Below are 24,364 nucleotides of genomic sequence, written 5' to 3' on the forward strand. Positions count from 1 at the left end.
TGTGTTAAGATTAGAAGGAGTGTGGGTCTAGGCTAGCTGTGAAAGAAAGCAAGTTTGCGGAGCAGTCATTTCAAGGGGCGGCGTGCATCTGACTTCCCAGCTCTGGGAGGAAGCGTAAAAGAGAAGACCTTTAGTCTAGGTAAACACTCAGGCAGGAAGCGAGACCATCTCAAAATCACCAATGCAGAAAAGGGCAGAGCTCAGTGGCTCTCTTGGCTTTCCTCGCAAGTGCAAGGCCCTGAGTTCGCACATCCCAACCCCGAGTATTGTCAGCCATTTATAAAAGTTATTCATGGGCACAGAAATGTGCTATGCTTTTAAAAGGTGCTATCTTTCAACAGCATTTCATATTTTGAACGCTATTCCTGGGGCTTGAACTCAGGCCTTGGGCACTATCTTTGAGTACTTTTGCTCAAAGCTAAAACTCTACCACTTGGGTCACAGCTCCACTCCTGGCTTTTGGTGGTTAAGGAGAGGTAAGAGTCTCATACATAGCCTTTTGCGCTGGGGCTGGCTTTGAACTCTGATCCTAAGATCTCAGCCTCCTGAGAAGCTAAAATCACAAGTCTGAGCCACCTGTTCAGTGTTCTCTTATTTAATTAAGCCTTTGGACTTTATCCCAATTAGATCAGAACTGAATTTTTGCTAGGTTGTAGAAGAACGAAATGATTTGCAGAGAAAGCTTCTCCAAGAACAGAGTGACCGGTTATTACAAGAGAAGATTTTGGCAAATCACTTTTCCAAGCAAAAGGAGATCAAAGTGGCAAAAGAGAAAGTTCATTCTAAGGTATTTTCTGTAGTCATTTCCAAATATGTGTATATGTGTTGCTGTCTACATAGTTCAAAAACTCACTGAATGTATCATAGAGACGATGATGGAATTAAAAAACTCAATTGTACATACCCATATTATAGGCGATATTTGGGAGGGGATATTTTTGGCCCACTGGATAAAGTACTGTTCTTCTCTTTTTATGTTTTTTGCCGGTCCTGAGGTTTGAAACCAGGGCCTGGGAACTGTCCCTAAACTTCTTTTTTTCTCAAGGCTAGCACTCGAACACATTGAGCCACAGCACTATGTCTGGATTTTTCTGTTTATGTGGTTCTGAGGAATCGAACCCAGGGATTCATGCATGCTAGGAAAACACTCCACAGTATCTCCATGCGATGCGAAAGTCTTGGATATTTTCTATGGAAATTGAATGTTCATGATCTGGAATTTTTCTACCACCATATGCATTCTTGCTTCAGGCAATGATTTCATCACTTCAAATGCTAATGTGGAGCTCTGCTTATTACTTCACTTCCGGCCTTCTCGATATATGAGGTGCTGAAGAATCGAACCCAGGGCTTCATGCATGCTAGGCAAGCACTCTACCACTAGGCCTCATTCCCAGCCCCACCCACTAGTTTTGAGATAAGTAATCTGTCAGGTATTAGGAGTGGAGCAAGTCCTGTTTGGGCAGTGGACGTGGTACATATTTCATGAAGTTTGGGGGATGCACTCTGAGCTTCCTATACCCCAATCGGCTGCCTTCCTAGCAGCATGAAGAAGAACTCAGTTCAGGTTGCAGAGAAGTACACTTCCCTTCTCATCCCACCTGTCTAAAAGGTCAAGTTTCACAAGAGTGCAAAGTTAGATCATAGTACCAGTGATGGTAGCAAATGCATACATAGCTTACTATATGCTGTGTACTCTTCTAAGTTGGCGCTTTAATTTGGGGTACCGTGATGTTCACTTTACAATTGGTAAAACTAAGACACAGCAAAGCTAATTTGCTCAACATCACTGATGGAGCTGGGATTCGGACCTCGCATTTAGGCTACCCTGCAGATACTGTGTGTTACCCTGCTCCGTGAAACATCGAGTTGTCACACAAAGCACTGTGTTAGTCATCCGTGGTGTAGCTATGGGCATATATCATTTATCATTACACCTTTTCCAAATCGTCAAGGAGGTACTCATCCATAGAATACAAAGATACAATAAAATTAGGAAAGAAGCTGGTGGCTCACTTCTACGTCCTAGGTCCTCAGGAGGCTGAGGTCTCAGAATCATGCTCGAAAGCTAGCCCAGCAGAAAAGTCTACAACTCTTACCTCCAATTAACCAGCAAAAAGCCAGAAGCAGAATGGTGAAGCAAGTGGTAGAATAGCAGCCCGAGGCAAAAACTCATGTGAGTGTTTGAGGCTCTGAGATCATGCCCCAGTACCACACACACACACACACACACACACACACACACACACACACTTAGACACACACCAATTCTTGCTGTAAATACTTGCCTCTCCTTTGTATTTTACAAGTTTGTCATTTTGAGTATCGGATAAAACACAAACCCGAAACAAGATAATATGCTGCAGAGCAGAGGTAAGTAAACTTTCCCGTAATGCGTGACTTTAGGCTGTGTGGACCATTAGTTTGCTGTTGTAACAACGTAGCTGCTCCTGTAGTTACAACCCAAATTTTCAAGAGTTTGGGCTGTGTTCCATTATAATGTTAGCACAAAACCCCAGGATAATCACACTGTGTTCAATGTTTTCTGTGATTTTGTTTCCGTGTTTTAGTTGCGAGAATTACAGGATCGGTACGCAGAGGCTCAACAATACATAGAGAAGATGCAAGAACACAAGCAAAAGTATTTATGGCTTGAGAATTCATAGAGCAAATAAGCAGTCTAGAATGGGGGTTGTATTAGTTATGATAATTGGTACATTTATGTGGAGACTGGGAAAGGTTTTACGCTTAAACTAATTCCAGTGCATGAACTAGGGGAGTGTACCTAAGTAATAAAGTGCATGATTTGCATCTCCAAGGACATGGGTTCAATCCCAGCACTGCAAAACTTAAGATCAGATAAATGGATCAAGAAAGAGAATTACAAATGCTTATAACTGTACCTATAATTTGCCCATTATCTATTATATAGCTAGACAAAAGATACATTTGAAAAATTATCTACTTTTTGAATATTTATTAATTTAAGGAATTTCACTTTTAAATGTGCTTTTTCAGAAATTATTTGGCATTGTCAAATTTTCTATGTGAGAGTAATTACTGAAAAATATACATTTTAGGCTTGAACATGAAATTTGCATGTTAAAAGTCAAAACAAAAAAGCAAGCCAAGAAAATTGAACAGATGAAACAAAATGTCTCAGATGTAAATTTGGTAAGTTCTGTTCTTATTAATTTCTGGTCCTAATGAATAGGAGATTCTCTTACTCTAGTAATCAATATATAGAAGTATTTAGTCAGCATAAAATCATATCAATAAAATATTTGTTGTAATTATGCAGGTACTATTTGCTAGAAGTAGGGCAAATTCTATGGAACAAGCTTGCTGAGTTCATAAAGTTAGTGTTAGAAAGGTAAAAAGTTACTAATAAGCACCTCTCTGATAGTCTAAAACCTATATATTTACATACTTAAAAATCTATTCATCTATGGAAAATATGTGTTTGTTCCCACGTTTTGGCAGTTTTGGAGAATGCTACTCTGGTACACAAATTTCTATTTTAGTTGCTGCTAATGGAACTAATTTAAACTTTTAAGAAATTTGTCTTTGAATTCTGAATTTCTGCTGTAATTCAAGTGAGGTGTTTTGGTTTATTTTTGTAGAATAAATTCCTTTTAATTTGACTACCTTGTTAGAAATGAGAGCTAGGTTATTCATTCTACAAGCTTTCTCCCCCCTTGAAGATGTAATTCCTCTTTCAATAAAATAAAGATGCTAGTGAAAAAGTAGAAATGGCCCCTTGCTCAGAACCTTATAGTGTAGAGTAGTGCTCCTAGATATTTAGATTCAGAAAATACAATTGGCTCCAGTGGCTCACACCTGTAATCCTAGCTCTTCCAGAGGCTGAGATCTGAGAATCACCATTTGAAGCCAGCCCAGACAAAAAATTCCTCATGAGACTCTTATCTCCAATTAACCACTCAAAAACCAGAAGTGCAGCTATGGCTTAAAGTGCTAGACTGCTATCCTTGAGCACAAAGGGGCTCTCAGGGACAGTGCTCAAGCCTTGAGTTGAAGCCCCATGACTGACAAAAACAAAAACAAATAATCTTTTCCATTCACCTGTGTTTATCAGTTTAGTAAGGCAAAAAATTCCAATCTCCAATCTCAGAAAATGCTGTCCACCTAATACATATATGGTTCTACCATATTCCTATAGGTTCTACCTATTCATTATATAATTTTACTGTAATCATACATAGCTATAATTAAATCTATAAGTGTACTTATAATTATAGCTATAATTATTTACCAAATCAAAAATTCATACTTCTTAGAAATATATTAATGTATCTAAAGTTGAAAATGCCTAATTGTACCCCATACTTATTTAGCTTATTCAAAAACAATGAGATTTTCTGTGGATTACTCAAGAAATAAATTAAGAATGTGACAGAATCATTAATCACTTTGAAGCCTATTCTGGAAATAAAAATTTTAATGTGTCAGCTTTGCTCCACCTTGATGAAGTAGCCCTTAACTTCTTTGGAAGGTTCCATATCATTGATCTGCATAGAGATTACATGAGTGTAGGTATTTCTTTCCTCTGCTTGCCTCCCTCCCTCCCTCCCTCCCTCCCTCCCTTCCTCCCTTCCTCTCTTCCTCCCTCCCTCCCTTCCTCCCTTCCTCCCTTCCTCCCTTCCTTCCTTCCTTCCTTCCAATTAACCACCAGAAAATCAAAGTGGTGCTGTGGATCAAAGTGCTTAAGTGCTAGCTTTGAGCAAGAGAGTTCAGGGACAGCTTAAGGCCCTCAGTTCAAGCCCCATTACCTACACACACAAAATGAAAGGAAGGAAAGCAGGAAGGAAGGAAGGAAGGAAGGAAGGAAGGAAGGAAGGAAGGAAGGAAGGAAGGAAGGAAGGAAGGAAGGAAGGATGAATTACAAAATAGGTCAGGGCTGAAAACATTGACAAGGTAATCTGAGTTGAGATTTAAGGAATAAGGAGAACTTGCAAGGAGAATGGAATGAAAGCCTAGGGGTTTCTACTTGGACCGGTTCGGTTGTTCTTAGCACTTGCTGCTGAGAAGTTAAGCTGTACAATAGGATTTCATCTCAGGTTTTAGTGTAAACAAGATAAATGTTGAAAGGATTCACTTGTAGAGGAGACCATGTAATAAGAACAGTAAATTCCAGTTGAGTATGAAAGCCAGAATAACAGGTAAAGGCCACTTCTCTTCTACTGGTTTTTTTCTTTGTTTGTTTTTGGTAGGGATAAAGGATAGATTATATTTTATTTCTGCAGCACTGTTGTCATCAATTGTTATTGATTCTTCAACTATTCTCAGCATAATTTTCTCCATTAATAAAGTGTATTGTTTTAATCATTTAGAACCACGATCTTACAGAAAAAGTGGAAATTACATCTTCAAAATGTCTTCTTCTGGATAAAGAAAATCATTTACTTCGGCAGGAGTTACAATCTATGTCAAATGCTGAGAAGAAATGTGCAAGACTAGAGAAGAACAAAAAGAAGTTGGAACAAGTAGTTGAAAGCCTCAAATATCACATGGAAAAGAATATGGTGGACTGTAGGCAAATAGAATGCTATATTCAGGAGATTAAGGACCAGTCAAAACAAAAGTTAGTGGAAAAATTGAAACAAGTTTATCTATTTTTACAGGTCAGGATATTTGCGTGTAATGAGCTTTAATTATTTTCACTTCAGCTTATATTTTAGTTATTTCTCCTGCAGGTACCGTTTTTTACTTCCCTTATTGCAAATGACCTTGTGAATTTCTAAAGAAAGATAGCATCTATTTCTCCCTGTAAATAGTTCCATTTCCACAATTACATTGATCTTTCACAATAATTACTTTCAACAGAGAATCACTTGATTTTTCACAATAGTTGACCTAAAAAGAAACTAGTAGGAAGAAAAGATGGTGATGTTGAAATAATATGACTTTTAAAATATTTTCCTTAAGAAACATAAATCAATTTTCAGAAATTAATTTTGTTGCTTTATTAGTTATATAACTTGAGAACTAAAATAAGGATAATTCAGGAGTGGAGATGTAGCTCAGAGGTAGAAAATGTGCTTAACATTTGTGAAGCACTGAGTTTGATCCCCAGCAGTGTAAAATCTAAAGAAAAGGATGACACGAACATTTTGTAATTCAGATTTAATTCTATCGTAACAACTCTTAACAATGGCATGTATTTTTATATATTTAAGATTGTTCTCTGATTCATTAAGTTAAAAAATAAGGAAACATACACAATTGAGTTATCTTCATTTCAAAAACGCATGTATTACTTTACTTTAGACACAAGCAACATACCAAGAAACACTAGAGCAATTAAGAGAGAAACAAAGTTCAACAAGAAGTCCCACAAAATTCAGAATTAATGAAATGAAAACTGAACTCTCTAATATGAGAAATCAAGTTGATTGTAGTAAAATGGAGATTGAACTCTATAAGCAACTCTATCTAGAAGAAGTAAAACTTAGAAAATTATTGTCGAATAAACTAAGCAGGTAAGTCAAAACAGAATCAAAGCATATTTAATTTGTTAATCACACTGATAACCTTGTCTATAAAGCCTTGTCTATCTCTCTTTTAGAGAGATAGTCTTAGGAGAGGAGTAAAAGACCCGAAAACAAGCTAGAAAATATGATTTTGTGATTTTTTTTTAAATTTGTACTGACTGGGACTTGAACTCAGAGCCTCAAACGGTTACTTACCTTTTAAAGGTTGGCACTCTTCTACTTGAGCTACAGCTCTACTTCTAGCTTGTTGCTGATTAAATGAAGATGATGGTCTTATGGGTTTGTCTGGGTTGACGTCAAACAAAGATCCTTAGACTTCAGTCTAATCAGGAACTGGGATTATAAATCCTAGGCATGAGTCACCATCACCAGCTTGTAATATAATGTTAATAAATGAACTTACCTTTCAAAACTGTACCCAGGAAAGTTTATATTTTGGCTCCTTTTGGGGATTTATGTAGGGTTTTTGTTGTTGCTGCTGAGGTTGGCCTCTTAACTGTCTCATGTATTTAACCTGATTCATTATGCTTTTGTCTAAATATCTTGAAGTTTTATAATTATCATTTTCTGATCAGAATTCTCTGAAGCAGAAACTTCAATGGCTTCTGCTCTGCTTGGAAAGATTGCAACTTAAATGTAAAGGTTAAGGGCTGTTTCTCTTCCTCCTCTGATCATTCTCACCTTTGGTAAATTACCCTTCCCTGCTACCAGTAGAGGAACCTGGAGACAAGCAGTCCTTCAGAGCTTTTCTTTTCATTCTTTCCTTTTCCTTTTTTCCCTTCTCTTTCCCTTTCTTTTCTTTTCTTTCTTGCTGGTCCTGGGGCTTGAACTCAGGGCCTGGACTCTGTCACTGGGTTTCTGTGCTCAAGACCAGTGTTCTACCAATTGATCCACAACTCCACTTCTGGCTTTATTTGGCTAGCTGGAGATGATAGCTTCACAGAGTTTCTTGACTGGGCTGGCATTGAACTGCAATCCTCAGATCCCAGCCTTCTGTGTGGCTAGGATTAAAGGCTTGAGCTACTAGTACCTGGCTTTTCAGAGCCTTTCCACGCTGTATAATGGAAGATTTACAACACTGGGAGACAAAACAAATATGCAGACAAGTATAATTAGCAAAACTATTTTAAAAAGTATTTCTTTGGTGAATGTGAAGGGCAAAACAGACATGACATATTTTACTTCTGATGCCTTGTTAACTGTGCAGTGAACGAATTGCTTTTGTTAAATGCCTTAGCTTATTTGGACCCCCAACTGACCCATTATCATTTCAGTAGAGTTGATGACTGTGAATTCTACCTTAGTGTCAAATGCTTAATTTCTTCCAGGTAAATGCGGAATCCATAGATGGTGAAAGCAGACAATTAGAAGGGACTTTGAGGGATTTTATTTTCCTTTCAAGCTCCTTAATTAACTTACTGAACTATTTCCAGCTTTTCAGCCTTATTTTAAAATTGTATTTACTTAAGGAGTACAACATGATTTATTTAATTTGTAGTATATTATTCATAGGTGATGGCTAGTATAATCAAGCAAATTATGATATCTGTTAACTCACAGTTATCTTTTACTTATGATTTACAAGGATTCTAATTTATATCTACAAGAATATTATAGTAGATGTGTTCTGGCACATTTTGAGTGTTAAAATGATGCTTTGGGGGAAATCTCATTTACTGTTATTGTAGATTTGACAAAATGCAAGCAATTTAAGAGTCATCTAGAAGCAATGAGATGCCCATTGTTTGCCTTGTGTTATCTTCACAGAACTAAGGAGAAGCTAATGAAAGTCCAAATCAAAAAACAACTAGACAACCAGCAGAACAGATCTTCCCAACACAGCACTGTGAATACAGGACCTGTTCTAGAATCTACTTTTGTTGGAAACTCTAGTAGTATTTTTTTTATTCCAAAAAGTTTTCCCATACATTTTTCAACAGAAAACTTAATAGTTTCAGCCTCAAACCCAAAGCCTTCAAATGAGATCATGCCAAATTATGAGACCTAGGTTAGTTATATTTTCTGTTTCCTGGGTTTTCAGACTTTTGTCATAATTCTAGCCCAAATACTGAAATGGATAGTTGATTTATGTATACTAAATAAAGCACAGAAATGTTATACTTTTTGAAAAGTCCTCAAAACCCTCATTTAAGGCATAGTTACTTATTTGTGAACTTGATTTAGCAAATGTAACATAACTGATACATTTTAACTCTCTTTAAAAGTTGCATTAATACTATATTTTAGAAAATGAGTCTGACTGCATATAATGAAGGTAAAGTTTGAGATGCTTTGGCTTCGCTTCTAAGTGATTTTATGTAGAAATGTGTGTCTCGTAACACTTTAAACTTATCCTGTTCAATCCTGTTGTAACACCCTAATCATAACTGAATGATTGACATCCAAACACATAACCACCTATGGAGGATAACTGTTTAAGAGAATCTTAGACGAATACCTTTAATAAATTTAAATCTCTGACACTAAAAACACTTAATTCTGTTTTTAATATTTAAAAATGGGTCAGGTGCTGGTATAATTCTACCTACTCAGAAAGCTGAGGTCTGAGGATCATGATTTGAACCAACCCAGGCGAGGAAGGCCACGACAATCGCATTTCCAATTAAGCACCAAAACAGCCAGCAGTGAAAATGTAGCTCACTTCTGAGACACTTCTGTGAAAGAGTGTTAGCACTGAGCAAAAATACTCAGGGACAGCACCCCGTCCCTAATTTCAAGTACCGGGACAGACAAAAGGCCAATCTAAAAATGGCAATTTCCTTGTGTATGAACATATGTGTACATATCTAACTGGTAATTCATGTATATAACTTTTAACTCAAACTTTATAAACCATTGCTTCACACTGTTTATTGCTATTACATAATTATCATAACTATTAGCAATGATATTCATAAAATTATGGAATTCATTGTAGATTTTCTTATATGTTTAGCCTTCCTTCATAATCTTTTTACTCCTCAAAGTCCCCCTAAATTTCTTGCTGTCCTCTTCATCTTTCAGTTGCCATCTCTAGTGACCACTATTAAATTCAAAACTGTATAAGATAGAATGAGGAGTTCCTGTGTTGTCTTTGTAGATCTATCTGACTTTTTAATCCACAGAATGAATGTTTTTGACTGGGATTCATATAGCTGTGACTTGGTGCTTTTATGACTGAGTAATGTTACATTTTGTGACTAGACCACATTTTCTTTATCAATTTATTCCCTGAAAGAGAGACAAGAGAGAAAGAAAGAAGAAAGGGAGAAAAGGACAGAAGGGAGGAAGTAGAAAGAAAGAATGAAAGAAAGGGAAGAAAGGAAAGAAAGATACAGAAAAAGAGGGAAAGAAAGAACAAGGGAAAAAGAAAGATCACAAAAACACATTCTGCAGTACAAGGGTTTTAATTCAGAAGTTCACATAAGCTACCACTTTGGCCAGGTTCCTTGTCCTTTTGCTTCTAGGAGTGTGTGTGTGTGTGTGTGTGTGTCTGTGTCTGTGTCTGTGTCTGTGTGTGTATGTTGGTCCTAGGGCTTAAACTTGGGGTGTGGGTATTGTAAAGTCCAACCCCGGGAGGGCGCCATGCAGATGCCCCCCACCTGTTTGAGACTGCGCCCAGTACCTGAGTTACCTAGGTACCAGGTCCCCTCTGTCTCCCCATGCCTCCATCTTGTGTGGGCTGGCAGTTTGCTTTCCCCCCAATAAACTCCTTTCTGCCGGAACCATGTGTTGTCTTTCCTTCCTGGCGAACCTCACAGGTACTGTCTCTGAGCTTTTTGCTGAAGGCTAGCACTTAAGCCATAGCTCAACTTCTGGCTTTGGGGTGTGTGTGTGTGTGTGTGTGTGTGTGTGTGTGTGTGTGTGTGTGTTTGGTATTGAATTGGAAGTAGAAGTCTCTCATGGACTTTCCTGCCCTCACTGACTTTGGGCTCTAACCTTAGCTATCAGCCTCCTGAGTAGCGAGGGTTACGGAATGAGCCACAGCTTAGTTTGCACGTGTGTGTGCATACATGCCTGCCAGTTCTCAGGCTGGACCTCAGGGCCAGCGCACTGTCCCTGACCCTAAGCTCTTTTACTTCCCTCAGGTCAAGTGCTCTACCATTTCAGCCACAGCCTCCATTTCAGCTTTTTGGTAGTTAATGGAAGATAAGAATCTCACCAACTTTCCTGACCTGGCTGGCTTCACATCTTTATTCTTCAATAGCAGCCTCCTGAGTAGCAGGAATGACAGGTGTGAGCCTCCGGTGCCCGGCATGTTTGAAATGTTCTGCCCTAGAGTTGCACTGGACTATCAAAGACTGAAATCGAACTTAAGGCTGGCCTGGGAAAGGAATGATGGCAGCATGGGAATACATCGAGATCTACATTAGGAAATGCTGTGTAACTCACTTGGGGTGCTTCTTAAAGATAGAGACCACTCATCGCTGATTAAGGCATTCAGGTTTTAGGACAAGATTACTCTGTGTACAATACTGGTTAAAATATACATTTGGAATTTTAAATAAAGATTACTGCTGGTGACTTTCAGGAAACATAATTGAATAAAACAAGTATAATAGTATAATTTTTTTTTTTTTTTTTACCAAATACTACCCAAAGCTCTACAACATTCTTCAATGACATAGTAAAGCAATCCAAAAAGTCACATGGAATAATAAATAACCTTGAATAGAAAAAAAAACTCTTAGAAGGAAGAAGTGTGTTGGAGAAATATTAATACCAAAATTCAAACTCTATTACAAAGCCATAGTAATAGAAGTGGCTTGGTACTGGCACAAGAATAGGCCTGAAGACCAGTGGAATAGAACAGAAAACAGAAATGAACCCACAGACCTACAGCCACCTGCTATTTGATAAGGGAGCCAAAGACACAGGCTGGAAAAACAACAGCATCTTCAACAAATGGTGCTAACAGAATTGGCTATACATGTGCAGAAAACTGAAGCTAGATCCTGAGATATCACCGAGTCCTTTTAAGTCAGTGTGATTTGACACGATCTGACACAAGAGTGGTCACTGAGTCAAGGTGAATAGAGCAGGAGTGGAAGTCCAAGCTTCCCGCTTGGTAGGCAACTGCTTTACCTCTGAGCCACACCCTTATCTCAAAGCTAAGTTTTTATAGCTTGGCTTGGGATTTCTGTTGCATTAATGACATTTTCAAAGCTTTTTGTAGTGAGTTATTGAAATATTTTGGACATGTAAAATATCCATTTAATTAAGCAACTCTTATTTTAAATGTAGTTGTCTAAATACATTAAAAATACTACTAAATGCTGTGTTCCAGTGGCTCACACCTATAATCCTAGCTCCTCAGGAAGCTGAGATCTGAAGATCATGGTTCAAAGCCAGCCGGGGCAGAAAACACCTGTGAGTCTCGTATCTCCAACTGACCACTCAGAAATCAGAAGTGGTGTTACAGCAACACTGGCACCAAGAGGCACAGAGACAGCGCCCAGGACCCCAGTTCAAGCCCCAGAACTGCCGAAAACAAAACAACTAGAATTTTATCTTTAGCATAATGAAATATGTATACACACAAAATATATTGTTCTGGATGGCCTCCTATTAATGAGGTTGGTATACTGAAATCACCTACTGTTATGGTATTGGGGACTTATTTGTATTTTTGTGTCTACTACTGTTTCTTTTGTGAAACTCAGTATGTTGGCATTTCCTATGTATTTGTATATGACTGTTATATTCTCTTCTCTTTTTAATTTAGTACACTTAATATGTCAATACTAAGTATAATTTTTCAGGGTAAACAATACAGCACACATATATTCTCTATTGTAGGCTTAATTCTCTCTTTCTAGCGTGCAACCTCCTTATTCAGTTGTCAACTCCTATCACCTCTACCAAAAAGCATAAAAGATTGACATAGAGCTTATAAGTTTGTTTTGTGTACTCCAGTAATGCCCTATTTTATTCTTGTTACAGTGTCCAATACTCAAGAAATTGCCTGTTTTTCTGGGGTTTGTTCCATGCTGACTATTAAGAAGCAGATTGTGTTTTCTTCATCTTGTTATTCTGTGCTTATCACAAGTAACTAAGCACATAGCTGTAGACTAAATCAATGAAGACGGGGAAAACCATATCCCTAATATCTAGCCATGATGATTCTGTGAAATTACCAGTGAATAATATATAATTGGAATTCTACATTATAGTCATACGTATACATATATGCATACATATTTCATTCTTAGCAACACTGACATGGTTGTCTAATTTTTATTAAGTCATGCTTAGTGAATTGACAGAGACTTTACAGAATGTAATCATTTTTTTCTAATAGCTGCTGCTGAATTTGAACCGGGTCATTTAGAACTTCTCCACTACCGTTTTCCTATATATGCAGTAAATGTTTTCATATAAGAAGCATTGCAAGGGCTGGGGATATGGCCTAGTGGCAAGAGTGCCTGCCTCCTATACATGAGGCCCTGGGTTCAATTCCCCAGCACCACATATACAGAAAATGGCCAGAAGTGGCGCTGTGGCTCAAGTGGCAGAGTGCTAGCCTTGAGCAAAAAGAAGCCAATGACAGTGCTCAGGCCCTGAGTCCAAGCCCCAGGACTGGCCAAAAACAAAAGCATTGCAAGAGTATAAAAGCTGTTAAGAAATGTTCATGCAACATATTTTTACCTTTTCTCCACAAAGTCTTGAAGGAAAATGTTGTGATTAAAATTCAAATTTAAACTGCTTCCTGCCATCTGTTACTGACTTCTAAGTTGATACTGCAAGTGAAAGCTGATATCACAGAGCAAATATCACTTTATTGAGATTTTTGTTTTCTATTTTTGTCACTATATATACAGACAGATAGATAGATGATAGCAACGCTAGAAGATAGACATCACTATGACGTTCTAGTACTTTAACCATTGTTTTCAAATGATTTGCTGTAGATCTTTTATGATGGAGAAACTTTTGCTTACTTTTTTCTATTTTGTTATTTGCTAATTCATCTTTGATTAATTTTGTGGATACAGGCTTATATGAAACACTTAGATACCATTCCCAAACATTGGCATTTAACTCCATGAGCTTTGTTCTTTTTTTCTCATCATTTTTGACATAAATACAAGTGCAGGTATATAATAAAGTTTTTTCCCCTCTGAACCATTTGTGAGTTGAAAATAGTATGCTTCTTTTTTTTCTAAATACTTGTATTTCCTATGAGGATAAATCAAATGATTATAAATATCAAAATCAGGAAATTGAAATTGAGCAGCTATTAATATCTAATCTACAAATATATTCAGGTTCCCCAAATTATCCGAACGAGCTGTTGTGCAAAAGAAAACCCAACACGAGGAAATTCTCAGCGCACATTAATTCCGTCCAATGGTCTCTTAGCTTCCTCTCATCAAGAACCGTTCAGAGAAACGGGGACCAGGCCTGGCACCCGAGCAACCGCAGGATGTGAGCTGAAAACCACCAGACAGCCTTCTGTTGCTCCATCTCCACTGGAGAGCGGTGTACCCATGCCATCTTCCCGCGGGCACCAGTCAGCCTGGAGCCAATCGTCTCGGCCCAGGCCCACTTCCGTTTGAGAAGCTGAGATCCGGCAGGCTGCACTGGCCCACGCGGCCCCACGTCTCGTGGCTGCGGCTCGTCCCTGCTGTGGGAGCGGCCCGCGCACGCGCGCGCGCCCCTGGGGTGACCCACGGTACCCGGCAACAGGTGCCAACTGGTCAACCAGTGGGTTGCCCATTACAACGGATGCTTGTACCTAACCGTGACCTGTCCCGTTGGGAGGCCGTGGAGACTTGGGGGGCTTAAACAGAGGTGTTGGGGGGAGAGGGGGGTGAGGGGGGGAGGCCCCCCAGCCCCCAAGCATGAAGAAGTTTCTTGTATCGCTTAAGACCCAGCCACCCTCGAGAATTTCCACTTGCGGGCAGAATACCTTGGTGGACTGCACGCGGGAGGAGGACAGTGCTGAGCGCACCCACGCCCCTAGCTTCCTCCCGGAATACAGAGCTTGCGGGAGGATTCACAGAGCTGCAAGTGCTGGCCATGCAGCAAGAGTGCAGCGCATGCTATCGCTTGAGCAGAGCCATGTGAATGACACAGACAAGAACAACAGGTAACAGGGCAGGGGGAGGGAGGGAGGGTGAAGGGTCGCCGGAGGGGAGCGTGAGGAGGATGCTGGAGAGACACAGCTTACCTGGCTCTCCTCAAGGGGAAGGAGGAAGTAAGGGCCCGAAGGCAGAATGGGCTCTGATCTCACAGTAGAGGTTGGATTTTTCTTGCCACCAGAGGACCAGGAGCACCCGCCCCCTGCACCACTCCCAAGGATCCCAAGGATCTTATGCCCAGGCCCTTTGAAAGATAAGCAAAACGGCCAGGTACCTGTGGCTCACACCTGTATTCCTTGCCTACTACTCATCAGGCTGAGATTTGAGGATCGCCGTTCAAAGCCAGCCTGGGCAGGAATGATGATAAGACTCTTATCTCCAATTAACCACCAAAAAGCCAGAAGTGGAGCTGTGGTTCAAGTAGTAGAGCATTAATCTTGAGCAAAAAAGCTCAAGAATAGGGCACAGGCCCTGAATTCAAGTCCCAGGGTAGGCCCACGTACATGCACACACACACACACACGCGCGCACGCACTGTACTCTATTGTTTCCATTTTCCTTGTTATTTATCTTTAGCCTTTGTAATTTTCTGTGTGTCTGTGTGCTGGTGGCTGAGGCATGAATGGAGGGCCTGGCTTCTGTTCCTGAGTTTAAGCTCATGGCTAACATTCTTCCACTTGAGCCACAGCTCCATTTCCAGGAGTTTTGGTAGTTTATTGGAGATAAGAGACTCACACACTTCGCTGCCCAGGCTGGCTTCAAACTCGGGTTCCCAGTTTCCAACTTCCTGAGCAGCTAGGGTTACAGATGTAAGCTACTGGTGCCTAGCTTTAGCGTTTTTAAGAAATACATTTTATTTTAATGCCAGTGACATGACTAGGGCTGCAATGAACCTATTGAAAATAACTTATATTTAATGTAGGGCTACATCATCTATGGAAAGAACAACCTCCATTACCTGTATTAAGAGTATCTTATGAATGCCATTAGTTATAATTAAAATTCACCATGAATTATACATGCATTCAACCTCAAAGTTGTTAAATTGTGAGAATACAAAACCCTATAAGATAGGCATAGCAGCCTGCCTGTAAATCTCAGCTGAAGTAAAAGGACCCAAGGTACTGATACCATGGAATATCGCAAAAAAGCCAGGCGCTGGTGGCTCATACCTGTAAGCTAGTCAGGAAGGCAAGATCTAAGAATCATAGTTCAGAGCCAGCCTGGGAAGGAAACTCTGTGAGACTCTTTTTTTTTTTTTTTTTTGGCCAGTCCTGGGCCTTGGACTCAGGGCCTGAGCATTGTCCCTGGCTTCTTCCCGCTCAAGGCTAGCACTCTGCCACTTGAGCCACAGCGCCGCTTCTGGCCGTTTTCTGTATATGTGGTGCTGGGGAATCGAACCTAGGGCCTCGTGTATCCGAGGCAGGCACTCTTGCCACTAGGCTATTTCCCCAGCCCCATGAGACTCTTATCTCCAATTAACCACCAGAAAACTGGAAGTAGAACTGTGGCTCAAAATGATAGAGCACTAGCCTTGAGGGGAAAAGCTCTGGGACAACCCTCAAGCCCTGAGTTCAAGTCCCACCACTGACCATAAAAAGACATTTAGACTCATTAAAAAAGATAGTCCTTAAAACATATTTGCAAAATGGTTATAAGTGTATTATTTTCTTGATGCTGTGTGTAGTTGTTGTATTACTATTAATAGTTGTTACTATTAATATATTTAACAAGTATCGTTGGGCACTTGTGGCTCACGCCGGTAATACTAGCTATCCAGGAGGCTGAGATCTGAGGATAGCAGTTTGAAGCCTGCCCCATCAGAAAGCCCCTGTAGGCTCTAGTTTCCAAGTAGCAACTCAAAAACCAGAACGGGAGCTGTGGCTCAAAGTGGTAGAGTGCTAGCCTTGAGCAAAAGAGCTAAGAGACATTGCCCAGGCCTTGAGTTCAATTCTCACACTGACAAAAAATAAAAAAGTATATGCATATACATATATATGTACATATATATACATGTATACATGTGTGTATATGCATATACATATTTAACAAATTTATATATACATATATGTATATATACACATGTATATATATATATACACATTTAACAAATTTTTGAGTTGCTTTGTGCTTAGAAACTATTGTAAATACTTTGCATGGATTTTTCACATAAGTATCATTTAGTGTTTTTGAGATAAGTACTATTTTTAATATACTTTTTATGGATGAGGAAGTAGAATTATTAAGAAATAGTTGGTAATAATGCTCAAAGTATCATTGGAATCCAAGTTGAATTAAGTTTAAAAGTGAAGTATTTTTTTCGTGATGGGCTTGAACTCAGGGCCTGGGTGCTATTTCTGAGCAATTTTGCTCAAAGCTATTGCTCTACCATTTTGAGCCACAGCTCTACTTCTGGCCTCTTAGTGGTTAATCGGAGATAAGAGTCTCTTGGAGTTTCCTGCCCAGGCTGGTTTTGAACTGTGATCCTCTAATGTAAGCTTTCTGAGTAGCCACCACTCAGGGCCTGGGTGCTGTCCCTGAGCTCTTTTGCTCAAGGCTATTGCTTTACCACTTTGAACCACAGCTCCACTTCTGGTTTTCTAGTGGCTACTTGGAGATAAGAGTCTCACGGACTTTCCTTCCAGGGGCTGGCTTTGAACCCCAGTCCTCAGATCTTAGCCTCCTGCGTGGCTAGGATTATAGACGTGAGCCACCATTGCCTTGCTGAAGAGCTTTTTACTCAGACCAGGCTTCTCTGGGCAAGGGCTGGAGTGGATCATTTCTGTGGTGGGGTATTTATCTCGCCTATCCTCAGATGCCTTATCCTTAGCACTGCCAAAGAAACAACCACCACCAAGCCCTCCAATGTCAAATAGTTTGTTTTTCCTTCTGAAAACATTCATTGCAGGCTATTTCATGCTTAGTGTTTTGTAGACAGTTGTTCATTTCCATCCAGCACTCTTAACATCCTAAAAGCCCCTGCCATCTCCACAGGACTGCTCTGCATTACGCCTGTGTCTATGGCCACCCGGAGGTGGTGAAAGTCCTCATCGAGTGGGAGTGTGAGATGGAGGCCTGTGACAGCGACAACTGCACCGCGCTGGTTAAGGTACGTGGCAGCAAACGAGTCTAGCATCAGCTGGACTGACTGACGGGACATGAATTTAACTCCGTCGGGTGCGTTTGATGGCTGAAATTTGCAAAACGCTTGTCTTAAACCACGTACGCTGACCACCTATCTCTCGGTGCATCTTAACAGGCCTCACAATATCAGAATGAGCAGTGTGTGGAGATTCTTCTGGAGCATGGTGCCAATCCTAACGCCATGGACAAGAAGGGCTACACTGCTCTCCATTACAGTGTGCGTACTGAAAACACAGCCATCGCGGCCAAACTGATAAAACACAGTGCCAGCCTTGCAGCAAGAACCAAGGTACAGATGGCCTACCTTTATTTCCAAGATATGTGAAGCATATCTCACTTAATAGTGACTTGTGAGGCCGTTTCCTACATGAAGAAGCCCAAACTTCTTTTGAATGTTTGGCAATAACCTAATTACCACAGATTTTGCTTTAAAGGACACAACTTTCTTCTGTTCATAGATAAAAAACATTTCATAAAGCACTAAGTTTTTTTCTGAATAATTATTTATTGTCAAAGTGATGTACAGAGGGGTTATGGTTTCATGCGTTAGGCCTTGGGTACATTTCTTGTACTGTTTGTTACCTCCTCCTTCATTCCCCCCTCCCCCTTCCCTTTCCCCTCTCCCCCCATGAGTTGTACCGTTGGTTTACACCAAATGGTTTTGCAAGTATTGCTTTTGGAATCGTTTGCCTTTTTATCCTTTGTCTCTCGATTTTGACATTCCCCTTCCCTTCCCTAGTTCTAATACCAGTATATACAGTATCCAGGGTACTCAGATGAGATACAGTGATAGCGCGGGTACAACCACAGGAAGGGGATACAAGAGGATCATCAACAGTAGAAGCTACGGTTTCACATGGCATGTTGAAGAAGCACTGAGTTTTTAAAGTGAACATTTCTTTTTCTAAACATATTTTATGTGACGTTTTTTAGTGGAAATAAGCACAGGAAATAAATACCAGCTGATAAATGAATTTAACTTAACATTCCAACAAAATAATTACTCTGCGTATCAATCAAGTTGCCAAGAAGCTATAATGAAGTTACAGATTCTTTTTTCAATTTATTTATTTTTATTTTTTTGGCCAATCCTGGGGCTTGGACTCAGGGCCTGAGCACTGTCCCTGGCTTCTTTTTGCTCAAGGCTAGCACTCTGCCACTTGAGCCACAGCGCCACTTCTGGCCATTTTCTGTATATGTGGTGCTGGGGAATTGAACCCAGGGCCTCATGTATACGAGGCAAGCTCTCTTGCCACTAGGCCATATCCCCAGCCCCAAAGTTACAGATTCTTGAAGTGAGGCTGGACCAGGAACAACAGAAAAAGGAATGTAATCACAAACGTAGGATAATTATAAATAATTGAGGATGAATACAAAGAGTCTGTTCACTTAATTATTTTTCATGTTTTCTTCTCTTTTTGAAATACTATTTCTTAGAATTAAATAAGTTACTAAGTTACAAACATGCTTAAGGGATCATTTTCAGGTGGACTCTGAGGAAACCAAACCAATAATAACTAGGCGATGAATATGTACAAAAGTGGAATATGACATCATTCACTTGCATATTTTTCTGTACTGCTAGAAGAGCCACTTTTGATGAGTCTGGACTCTACTCTCTAATGTTTAATCTCTTCCTAAGAAAAGAGAAATGTGTTATTTGGAACTGTTATGTTGAACTGTCTGCTGCCTGCTCTTTTCCTACCAGAAACTTACCATAGTCATTCTCTATTCTCCTTTGGGTAAAGTTCCCAAATAACCACAAGAATTGCTCATGTGGATAAGAAATGAGACCCACGTGTTGCTTGTCTACTTTTCAGTTTCTCCACTAGATTGCACATCAGAATGACACATAAAAGTATTTTGAAAATGTTCAAGTCTAAGCCTCCTTTGATTGCCTAACTCAGCAAATATAGAATGGACATTGTTAGATAAAAATGTTTCTGTGAGATACAACTCTTACATAAGAATCATTGCCAAAGCAAATATGTGTAAATTCTTTGTTCTCACAACGTTTACTATCTCTCTAGAATAGTCATAGTTTGATTAAATGCTACTTTCTTTCAATATCCCCTTTTCAATTAAATTACCTACCTTTCACCTGTCTTTCTCAACCTCAGTGCTAAAGACCTTTCTGTTGGCCATACCTGGCAGAACTACACTGTTTTCCCCAACCAACAGTCATTTAGTATGATTGGAACTTTCGTTGTTGGTAAATCTTTATTTTAGTTTTGTGCTGGTCTTGTGGCTTGAACTCAGGTGTTGGACACTGTCCTTGAGATTTTTTGCTCAAGGTTACTGCTCTACCATTGGAGGTCCAGCTCTACTTCCAGGTTTTTAGTTGTTGTTGTTGTTGTTGTTTTGGTGATAATTGGAGATAACAGTGTCAGGGAGTTTCCTGCCCAGGCTGGCTTCAAACCTCCTCACCCTCCTGAGTAGCTAGCATTACAGAAGTGACTCAGTGGCATAACTTCATGTCTCTCTAGTGCTATTCCCTCTCATCGGGTGACCCAAAATAAGTTCCAAGCTCGTTTTTAATTGATAAAAATGGGAGCAAGTCATGGCCCTTTTTTTCATTTGAGGGAATCGTTTAGCTAACTTCTATGTCGGAGAGCTTTGACATCACATGCCATTATTTCTGGTGATGTTGCAGTTTGAACTCAAGATTTTGTGCTTGCTACCAGGCGCTTTACTACTTGAGCCTTGCTTCTAGTCATTCTGCTCTCGTTCTACTTTAGAGAGAGACTTTCTTTATACCCAGGACTGCCTCCCTCTGACTTTATGCTTCCTATTATTGTTACAATTACAAATGCATGCCACCGCATTCTGGTTTTGGTCTCTGGAGACGAAATCCTGTGAAATTTTTCTGGGCTAGCCCGGAACGGTGACCTTCCCGATTTCAGCTTACAGCACAGCACAGATGACATGCGCCACTATATAGAGCTATGGAGTCAGGTGGGGGGTGGGTAAGCTTTATGCCAAGACTTCTGAAGAACTCTTATCCTCTAGTGTCAGGTTTCTGAGTAGCTAAGATTATAGGTAATTCATTGTGCCCGGCCGCCGGAGGCTTTAAATCCTGAAACCCACGCAGTGAGGAAGAACAGTGAGAGAAATCCTTTTGGTAATTTACCTCCAAGCATCTTATGACATCTAGTTATTTATTTTATTAAATCTGATTAATTAAATATATATATGGATATAAAGTAACCTGTATTTGGGAAATTCTTTAACCAGATATTTTGCATTTGTATTTTATTTGTACTTTGTGCCCTGATATTTTGGCAAAACATGATATTAATGGTAGGAAGGATTCTAGGTGCAGGTATTTGTCTTCCCTAGAACTGTTTGGAGACACCACAGAGACAACAAGGCAAAGCTTCATTGTGGCCCATATGTAAGGCTATTAGTCCCAGAAATTGAATTCACATTTAATTTGTGGAGAGTCTTGCAGAAACTTGAATGTTAAGTGGCCGTTACACAACTGCATTCAGGTTCTATGAGCTTTCACATTCCTGTGCGGAGGATACCAGAACTTTCCAAGGCCCATGGTTGGATATTTCCTTTTGTCATCCATTTTCTTCTAAATGCCTTCAAGTAAACAATGCCTCTTAGTGTATAGAAGTTAGAAATAGAAACTATGCTCTATATATTATTCCCTAAGAAACTGAAGAGGTTTAGAAGCTTGAAGTTGGTGTTAAAAATCTTATGATGAATCATATTCTTATTAGGCTATAAGCCTTATAACATTAACCATGGTTATAATTGTGTTATACCTTAACAATGCCAGTGAGTTAGTGTCTAAATGGAAGGTCATATAAATCAGCATTAGAAATTTTATTGATGAAGCACCATATTTTCATTTCTGATGAATATGTACCATGCATGAAATTAAGTAACTACATTGGCACTAGAATAAAATAATCTTAAAATATTTTCCTTAGAAAATACTAATAATGATAATATGTTCTTATAAGTGAGAATAATATTACTGAGCTTTATAACAGCTAGGATATTGATTTTTATAGTAATAAAAAAGTCAAACTATTTGAATTTCATGTCTTTTAATACAAGCCCATGTGCTTAGCGGTCCATTGTAAGAGAAGCAAGTGAAGTTCGAATGTAGGACTATGAGAAATAAATAAGTAAATAAATGAAAGAATGAATGAATGAAAGACAACTACATAGGTTTCTTGCATGACTGGTGAAATATGCACATCATTAAATAATCAGTTAAATGAAATACATTCTATATGTTAGACCTTGGATCAATAGTGATAACTGGTACATACTTGTACTGGGAAAGAAAGAAAGTTGAAATGGGAATTATCAATGCACTCTATAAATACTATTAATTCTTTGATAGCAGTAGAGATTTTTTTTTTTTTTTTTTTTTTTTGGCCAGTCCTGGGCCTTGGACTCAGGGCCTGAGCACTGTCCCTGGCTTCTTCCCGCTCAAGGCTAGCACTCTGCCACTTGAGCCACAGCGCCGCTTCTGGCCGTTTTCTGTATATGTGGTGCTGGGGAATCGAACCTAGGGCCTCGTGTATCCAAGACAGGCACTCTTGCCACTAGGCTATATCCCCAGCCCCGCAGTAGAGATTTTTTAAAATGGAACAACAGTTCAAATGAAACGAGGGGTTCCTTTTTAGCTTTTACATCAACTTTATTCTCTGAGTCAACCTGCGTGATTTAACAAACCCACCACGTTGCCATCTATTGTAGAAATCACATTCCTTCTGGCATGCCCCCAAATCTCGTACTCAACAAGGAGTTCTGGATTGCAAAAGAGGATTTACTGTGTGCACCGGTCTGGAAGGCTTTGTTACACAGACACAGACACAGACAGACACACACACACACACACACACACACAGTGCTACTGAAGTGAGTTTGGGAGGGGATTGGAGTGGCGAGTGAGAGTGGGGTGGGGTATTTGAATGGATGGGGTGCCCTGTGAAAGTGCAGAAGGCAGAGCAAGTGTGAGGTGAGAAGTCACTGTCTACATTGCACATTTATGGTTCTAATACGATTTTCAGGTCCATTGAGCAATATGTATTTTTATGAGTCTTGTATTTCCCACCCCCACAGGCTGGCTTTACACCACTCTTACTTGCTCTAAATGAAAATAAGCAGGAGATGGCAAAATTGCTCGGAAATAAGGAAGACAATATGTACGCAAACGTTTTCATAAATAGGTATAGTGCTTACGTTTTTGAAAAAAATTTTAAATTAATGCTTCACAAATTTTAAGTAGTTATATTTATAAGAAGTTACATTTATAACCCTTGTAACTAAATTAGTTAATTTAGTTAATAATTTATAACTAATTTTTACTAATATGTTCTATAATTAAGTTAGTTAAGGCAATTGTCCCATGGTTTCAAATTGATGACATATTGAGAAGGAAACTAATACTTTTAAACAGCTGCTTTAACTCTGGCTGTTTCTCCTTTATACAAACAACTCTGAAATGCCCGACTCTTGATACAGTGATGCTTGATTTCCATATTTATCCCCAACTGACCTGAACATTTAGGTTATCCGTGTCTATAGATTGATTTCTCTCCCAGTTTTGTGTCTAATTTTTCTCTGATATTTTGTCAGTGATTCAGCTTTGTGTCAAAATATCCAAGAGAAATAATTTCAAGGCGGAAAGACTTACTTTGGTTCCTGGTTTCAGAAGTTGGCTGCATGATTGCTTTGGGCCTGATGAAAGGCAGAATAAATAGCCTGGCAGTAGGAAAATGCAGAGGAGTAGAGGAGCAGACTTGCTTCCTGGAAGGAAGGTAGCAAGAAGACAGAAGGGGCCTGGGAAACACCTGCTAGTGCTCGACTTGGTTAATGACACTGGTGAAATGAACTCTCTCAAGATCCAATCACCTTTCAGGAGTCTCACAAGCTGGTAACCAAGCCTTTAGTGGGGAATACGTCATAACAGATGCTTATATATGTTTAGTCAGATCTGTGTTGAGAAAACAGCCTCAATTCAACACACTTTTGCTTTAATGGAGAGTAATCATAGGTGTGAGATTATGAATGTTACTTTTCCTCAGGTAGACGCCAGCTTTCAACTATTCACTTAAGTGATTATTTTTCCTTACTAATGCTGCTTCATTGTCCCAAAATATTTTCAAATTTGGCCTCAAAAAGAAATTTCAGATTTCAGATTTCAGGGTTGAAACTGTGAAGCCCCAGTCAATATGTCAAAGAAGGCATTTGTATTTCAGGTCAGTAGCAGATAACTGTGGAGATTGAGATTAACCCCATAGAACCAATGAGCTGGTAATTACAGGAAAAAAAACAAACGTAAGAGTTCAAGCCAGGTCTCAAAATGCAACTAATTTTCTACCCTTGGTGTGATTAGTTCAAAAACATAGGACAATTTCAGTAATTTAATTAGATAACATAGTAATAAAACAGTCCCAAATGATTAAGTAGCTTATTTGCTTTGAATTGCAAGATGGAGAATAGAACAAAGAGTCACCAAAATACTAAATCAGATATAAAATCTTAAATTTTAGAGGACTTTCAGGCCTACAAGAAATTACTTATCTAGGAACAAAAAGTTATGTATTATAGAGCCAGAACTTCCCTAGAGTTCCAATTCAACAGACTGCACAATTT

At 39.3% G+C, this 24,364-nt stretch overlaps 1 non-coding gene across 1 annotated transcript; it reads right to left on the minus strand.

The window, feature by feature from the left end:
- Nucleotides 1-22,466: 22,466 nt before the first annotated feature.
- On the minus strand, nucleotides 22,467-22,591 carry LOC125367382. Its single transcript, XR_007214073.1, has one exon. It is a non-coding gene; the product is annotated as a small nucleolar RNA SNORA40 (small nucleolar RNA).
- Between the last annotated feature and the right edge of the window lie 1,773 nt (nucleotides 22,592-24,364).

The sequence above is a fragment of the Perognathus longimembris genome, chromosome 18 (genome assembly GCF_023159225.1).
Source record: "Perognathus longimembris pacificus isolate PPM17 chromosome 18, ASM2315922v1, whole genome shotgun sequence".
Lineage (NCBI taxonomy): Eukaryota > Metazoa > Chordata > Mammalia > Rodentia > Heteromyidae > Perognathus > Perognathus longimembris.